Source organism: Oncorhynchus nerka, linkage group LG18, assembly GCF_034236695.1.
Source record: "Oncorhynchus nerka isolate Pitt River linkage group LG18, Oner_Uvic_2.0, whole genome shotgun sequence".
NCBI lineage: Eukaryota > Metazoa > Chordata > Actinopteri > Salmoniformes > Salmonidae > Oncorhynchus > Oncorhynchus nerka.
In genome coordinates, this window is record NC_088413.1 from 32912226 (window position 1) to 32920172 (window position 7947).

A 7947-nucleotide genomic window follows, 5' to 3' on the forward strand; every position below is an offset into this window, starting at 1 on the left:
AAAAATGTCTGAAACTTTGAAGGTCCCAGAGAACACCGTGGCCTCCATCATTCTTAAATGGAAGAAGTTTGGAACCACCGAGACTCTTCCTCGAGCTGGGTTAAGTCGCTTTGGATAAGAGTGTCTGCAAAATGACCAAAATGTAAATGTACTACACTTGTTGCCCATTTTCAAAGACATAGCTGTTTATGATGTTTACTGTGGTAACATTAGTTTTAGTTTTATAAACGAAAAGAAAATAATATCTAGTTTATTTAACTAGGCAAGGCAGTTAAGAACAAATTCTTATTTACAATGATGGCTTAGGCACAGTGGGTTAACTGCCTTGTTCGGGGGCAGAATGACAGATTTTGACCTTGTCAGCTCAGGGATTCAATCTAGCATCCTTTTGGTTACGGGCCCAACACTCTAACCACTAGGCTACCTGCCTCCCCAGGTAGCCTGTTTATAGTACAATGTCACCAAGGCTCAAAAGCCACGTTGTGTTCGCTATAGGCCTACAGTACCAGTCCATGTGTAGAATTGGGCGTCTGTCAAAGACCTGTCCATTACGGAGGCTCATCGTCATATGGAGCTGTAAGTAAGCACACGCAGGGATGGACAGAGGGCAGGAGGGGGTGAGAGGGGGGGTTGTATTAGAATCCTCCCAACAGCTTTTTCTTCTTCTTCTTCTTCTGGAGACTAAAGCTGGTGGTGGTGAGGTCAGGCTAAACACGTGAGCCATTAGGGCTGTAATGCTTTGCAGCCTCTCTGCTGAAGGTGAGCTCGACTTATCTGACCTGTACTGGCTCTCTTCTCCCCCCTCCCCCCCAGCCTACCCCTTACATGGGTAGAACCATGGGGCAGCAGTCAGCCATCGCCTGTTAGAAAGGTAGAATGTGATAAAGAAGAAGAGACATGCATGTTTGCTCTGCTGGGTGCCTGTTCTTTGGCTGTGAACCTGTTGGCTGTACAATTGCATGCATATGGATTTCAGTACAGGATCCGTGAGCCTTTTGACACAGAAATCTTTACAGAATGAATACATGACATGGTTTTCAAACCTGCGCCAAAGTACTGAGCATCATCAAATGCTATTGCCATGCCGAGATAAAATCATATGCTCCTGACTTTTATAAGTGTAAGTAGGTACTGTATGGCAGAAGTACAGGATAGAAGTGTAGTACAGATGGGCACTAGTTACAGGAGGCTGGTGAGGGGAGGGAGACTCATAATAACGTCTTGAATGAATGGAATGGTATCAAACACATGGAAACCAAGAGTTTGATGTGTTCGATACCATTCATTCCATTCCAGACGTTATTATGAGCCCATCCTCCCCAATTAATGTGCCACCAGCCACCTGTGGTACTAGTATACAGCATAAGTGTCCTTGCCCTTTGGCCCTAGATGACATGAGGTAGTGTGGGAAGGCAGATAAACTACTTTACAGGTTAGGCCTAACCAAGGTCAGCTTCAAAGTAACCCATGTAACCGTCTGTCACGGCTATTTTAAGAAGAACCGAGGCAGGCTAAATATATTACATAACGGCTAAATTGTCACGTAAGGTAGAACTCTTATAATGCTCAAACTGAGGTGTTGTAAAAAAAAACATGATTGTTATTTTCCTTTAAATGTGAAATAATTTTTCTTATTTTTTAAATCATTTTGTTTCTAGAGGCATGTAAAGGTCAATGCCAATTTGTCAATCCCAAGGGTTCAAAAGTTACTGCGTGAAGCATTGATATTATTGACATTGGGACCACAAGCATATGGAATACCGATATAGCCTACAGTAAGTCTCCATTTAACGGATTTGAACTGTCTTCTATTCGGGATCCCATATTAAGACTGTGTTGTTATTCTAATACGCGGGGGAATATAGTCTCTATTTCAGTGTATTGGCAGCACTCTCCGTGGTACCCTAAAAAGAGCAATAGATGAATGCAACTCTGTTAAAATGAGATTAAGATCGGTAATGACTAAAGCTCCTGTCCCGCACTGCTTTAAATAGACGCTAAGCATAGTGTATGGACACCCTTTACTGCAGTGAATATTCAAACTTTTTCAGCAGGGACTCTATTTTTTTTCCGCCACCAAATCTCATGACACAACCTAAAATCGGTCAAATCTAGATTTTACATCAACAAATAACCGTCAATTTATTACATTTTCATCTGTTATCCAAATTAAATACATTTACTCATTAAAATGTAATTAATTTTTTTTTTTTTTGTTGAGAATGACTTTATGTTGGTAGGTTGGAACCATTACCAGATTAGCCTATCTATGTGTGGACTACCTGATAAGAGTCTCTGGAAGGAAAGGGAACATGGTTGGTCACGGTAGAATAGAATACAATTTTAACTTTGTTTTATTTGTATTTATTATACCTACAATCATTATTTAAAAAACGTCACATCACACACAACGTCATGTCTACTCGATGACACATTCCGTTAATTTAACTTGATATTTTCAATCATTTGTCTCGCATTCATGAGTATCGAGTTACAAACAGTGAATAAACATGTTTTAATGAACAAGACAACAGCCAGGTCACACTGCAGATAGAGTCAGAGCCATATGTTTGGCGCTTTACCAAGTGGAGATATTGCTACAGAAAGCCCATTACATCAAATATGGCACATTGCCACTGGGTCTTTCAGCATATGGCCCAGCAGTGAGGACATAGTTAATAAAGAACAGGATAAAGCTGTGAAGAACTACTAGTGTTGAGTGGAGGTGGTATATGTCCGCTCTCCGGCGACACCTCACGGTCACATAGAAGCAGCAGCAGTTTCATAACAGGGCTTTTATTTTGACATGATAAAAACCCGGACGTTGGTTGTGCAACCAACAAATGGCAGCCGCCAGCAACTCGAGCACACCGCTGTGCCCGCGGGTTAAAAGTAAAAACACAAACAATTGTACCCCTCTGCCCGCTGTCTTGCTGGTAAACAACTTTACTTAATTGCAATTTCCAAGACGCTGGAGAGTTTAGCCTACCGCTAAGTTAGTTAGCGCATGCTTTTTTTGCGATTGATCTGTTGGAGCCTCCAACGCCGGTGAAGGATAATGCTTCTTCTCATTCGGAATCCAAAGCCAAGAACTGCGATCTGTGTCATGCGACGAGAGCCCATATCGAACGAAACAACCAGCGGGCTCTGATGCTGAGGCAAGCCCGACTGGCCAGCAGACAATCGGCAGGAGAAGGGGGTGGAACCTCGGCTAAAGTCGCCAAGACAGTCGACTCTGGAGAATGGTTCTCCATTGACGGAGAGCGACAGGAGGAGCAAAGGACAAAGAAAGTTGTGCATCAACCAGGCATGTGCATTAATAGTCAGTCAAATATGGCAGGGGGAAGTAAATTGACATTTGTTGCATGATGTAAATATAATGAATCTTATCTGCAGATCCTCTGCATGTCCGGTGTAACAGAGAAAGTTGCATTGTTGGTTCATGTGCGGCCCTTTGTGGATTCATTTCATTCCACATGCCAGTTGCTGAGTGGAGTCAGTTTCAGGTATTACAGACGTAAAGGAAGTTCATAATACATTATTTATGGCACATTGACAACTGTCCAACCACTATCTGAATGACTGTAGATCAGTTTTTACTGACAAGACACCTTGGCTGACCTCTCCCTCCTAGCACTCTGCACTGCCTGTGATTTGGGATAAGTGTGTGTGCGCTAAAATGACTAGAATGTAATCATTTTAAATGTACTAGTAGTGTATTGTTAGTGTTGAGCCTGGGTGCCAGTCTACTGACAGTTCCGTAAGTAGTTTTCAGGAGAGCAGAGGCTAACTGGCGTTCAGGCTTAGTGTTGCGCTCTGCTGCTCTCTCTGACTCCGTCCTCCCCCTAGCCCCCGGTGATGGAGGCTGACTGTCTGCTGTGTGATGACTGTGACACGCCGTTTGATGGATTCCTACCTCAGCAAACGGCTTCGATCTGGCAGTCTGTGACAACTGCAGGTAAAGTCATACTTCTCGTGTCAATGACAACCAACACAAATAACTATATATATATATTTATATTGTTGTTGTTGTACAGTGTGCTTCTCATAATAGTGTTCACATGTGTGCAGGACAAGTTGATCAGTATGACCGGTTGATTGCTAGAACCACATATTCACTATAAACGGAGTGCACTGCAGAATTACATTGCGTTGTGCTTCAATGGTAAGAGGATGCAAAAATGCATCTGAACAGGTATTCTGTCTTGTCTTTCCTCTGTTAATGTCCCCGCGATCAGAGACGACGAGGTGAAACACAAGCTGTTATCCCGTACGGAGGCTAAGCAGCTCTACCTACTGAAGGACTGTGACCTGGACCAGAGGGAGCCAGTGCTGAGGTTTGTCCTGAAGAAGAACCCCGCACAACCCTCACCGGGGAGACATCAAAATCTACCTCGAGCTGCAGGTAGGACGAGCTAACCGATACCAACCATCGCTGGTTCTAACCGGCTGCTTTCTCTTAGCCTGGTAAAACCAGACTGTACACGCTGCTCTCACCAATATTGTTTCAATCAGTTTGAATGCCAGGCTAGCTTTCCCTCACCTTGTCCTGAACTTACTGCCACTGAACCAGTTTTCCCTACTATGGTTTGTTTACCCCTACCTCGGTGTGTTCCAGGGTTTAGTTCATTAGGCACCAAACGGAAGAAAACTGACTGTGTTCAGTTTCATAATGTTGCATACTTAATGATGGATGTGTATTTAATGTTAAATATGCATTTAGGTTATCTAAGTAGACATGATATTGTGCTGTGTGTTTCCAGGTTTCCGTGCTCCTTAGAGGTGTGGGGCTCCGAGGAGGCCAATGAGTCCAGAGAGGAGAACCGGGAGGTGCAGAAGCGCATCAACAAAAAGGTCAGTAACACTGTTTTCTGATTCCCACTCAGACACAATGTCACTTCAACAGATAAGTCATTGTAATAGGAATTCCCAGATTAACAAAAAGAAGACTAATTGTTGGTAAAGTCAATTTTAAAAAATGGAGTTGCGACAGAGCGACACCACCCAGCCCAGAAGCAGAGAAAACGTCTAACTGACCTCTTGGAGACGGGGCCTTTCTATCCTAATCAGACAGCACCACATGTTCAGTAAACACCAACACCAGAGAGGCTTGTAAGGAAGACAAAACAAAAAGGCAGCGACTGTCAGCTGATACAGAATCACAGTGTTCACAGGATGTCATCAGTACAATACAACAGTGAATAATCAGTGTGTCCTTGTACATCCAGTCTGGCGTCAACCACTATCAACAGATATGAGAATAATCCATAACATTCACTATCAAGTCTAGTGACCATCAACCTGCAACTTGAGTGTCACAAACGGAACACTGGAAATCATGTGTATTACAGAAAAGGGGAAATATATTTTAGCTAAACAGTGTTTTAACCACTCTAAACTGAATATGAACTTTAGTCATCTTAAATTTCCCCATTTGTCACCTTTTCTCATTCCAAAACTATCTGAGCCATAGTGACAGAGAGAACACTAGCACCCCCCAGTGGATTGTAGAAAACGCGTCATTCAGTTGTATTTCTTTGTCATTGACTTAAATGAAAAAAGCCACACGCTGTGCTTGCCATTCTATTTGTGTTTACTGAAGGCTGTAAACACAAGCGATACTGGCAAACAGTGTGCAGACTTGTATTTTTAAGTCATTTAATTGAATAATTCCTACACGCCTGTTATTGATGGGATAGTTTGTTTCTCTGTTGTGAACAGAGCTGTTGTCGTGCAGTGAGGACCAGCGTGTGGACAAAGGACACCAGTGCTCACCGGCACGGCCCTGAGGAACTAGTGGATGAAGAGGAGGATCTCTACAGGAAGGCCTGTAAACACCTGTGAACACAAACTGACCTATGAGATGTAGCCTTGAGTCTTTTAAATCGGAGGCTCACAGGGGGAGTTATTTTTGATTTTTTTTGTGGGTCTCTGGTAATACACCAGACATGTAAAACTGAGATTCAAATGAGTGATACATCATACTTCTCACATGTCTTGAAGCTGAAGCAAGGAGGCCTACCTGAATTTGTCTCAGCACATGCCATACCACAAAGCCACCGGCAAGAGAGCATTAATACATCAACACATTATTTACATAGAAACGTACTGCTCAGAAGCTGGCGATGGCTGCAATGTTATGTTATCAATTGTTTAGCATGTTAACTTCCATTTTGTATCTGTCACTTCTAAGATGTAATTGTGTAGAAGGATCTGCATGTGCAAAATACATATATTTTTCCATAATGTGATCACTTTGTTTTGCGTCCATACTTGACTTGTTTTAGATCTGTAGACAATCTCTGAAATGAATGTGCCGTTTTTTCCCACCTTGGTTAAGATAGATAGATTGATAGATAATTATTGTATTAATCCACAATCAAGAAATTGATTTAATTTGCATAACATTCATTGAAAATGGTAGTCGACTTTCTTTTTCCCCCATTGCTTTCTGTTGCAGAATCACGCTGTAAGTAATGTGTCGTTTTTATGATCTGCGTCGTTTGATTTTGGTCGCCTGCTCCAGTCCGTGCACGTACTTGAATATTTGTGCGCCGACCCAGGCTTCTGAAGGAACCTCTAGTTATAACCACCCGCACGTAGTTCATCTAATGAGTGAAGGACTGAGTGAAGTCCAGGCGGTACAATATGACTCCCCCTTTTTAATTTGAATGGTATTATTTTGTCCAACAATACGTATCGTCGTGTCTTTCTTTTATGCAAACGAAAGCTGCTATGCAGTAGCTGTTGGATGTGACTCAGCATGTCGCGCTATATCAATTTAAATGCAGCGCTTCGTGGTTGACTTTTTAAGGGGGGAACGGGTCGAAAGCAGGGATCGTCAACTAAGTTCAGTCGCGGGCCAATTTTTTTCCCCAAATAATTTTGTAGACTGCAAATTGACCGCAAGAAGCCCAAACGGGTATATTTGACTAAAACATAATCGTTTCCAAATTTGCTTACATTTAGTATACAATCAAATCTCTATTATACGTGGGAATACTTGGGAACAGATTTCCAAAATTAAAATCAGTCTTTGCACAGAGAACTTGGGGAGCCAAATAAAACCATGCGTGGGCAAAGTTCAGGCCGCCAGTAGGCGGGACCCTGGCATAAAGGCTACTGTAGACCTATAGCATACCTAAAATGTGGGTACAGGCTATAGTGGGTACTGAATTGTTTCAAAGAATGTCCTGTCCAGAATTACAATCTGCAAGCTCCAACCTTTTCGGTGAGTTTTATAAGAAAAATATAACCCTGATCTATGATATTGATAATGTACTGGTGTGGTGAAAAGATAATTTTTAACTATATCCCCAAGCAGTCACATCAAGCCCATAGCTAATTGAACATTATATTTCTTAGGGGCTACGTGAATGTAAGGTTTAAACTATTGCATTCACATCATAAACACTAGTGCAATATGCCTAGACAATTTAATACAAACCGACAATCGGGGGGTTCAAAGCCTTACTCATGCAAAGTTAATACTGGCAAGTGTGATAGTCAAACACTCTGGAGTGGCTCAAAGAGTAATACTGATGCCTTTCACCAAGCAACCAATGAAGTAGTCTGCAGTGGTGTAAAGTATTTAAGTAGTTTTACTTAAGTATTTTTTTTGGAGTATCTGTACTTTTACTATTTATATTTTTAGACAACGTTTACTTCAATACCTTCCTAAGGAAAATTATGTACTTTTTACTCGATACATTTTCCCTGACACCCAAAAGTACTCGTTACATTTTGAATGCTTAGCAGGACAGGAAAATTGTCAAATTGAAGCACTTATCATGAGAACATCCCTGGTCATCTCTACTGCCTTTGATCTGGTGGATTCACTAGACACAAATGCTTTATTTGTAAATGGCATATGAGTGTTGGAGTGTGCCCCTGGCTAGTCATAAATCTAAGTTTGACTAGGACCTCTCCAGCTTGCTGACAATGGAG

General features: G+C 42.0%; 1 pseudogene; it reads left to right on the forward strand.

Moving 5' to 3' along the window:
• The first annotated feature begins 2822 nt into the window (after window positions 1–2822).
• LOC115146741 (DNA repair protein complementing XP-A cells homolog) lies at window positions 2823–5844 on the forward strand (annotated as a pseudogene).
• Window positions 5845–7947: the final 2103 nt, after the last annotated feature.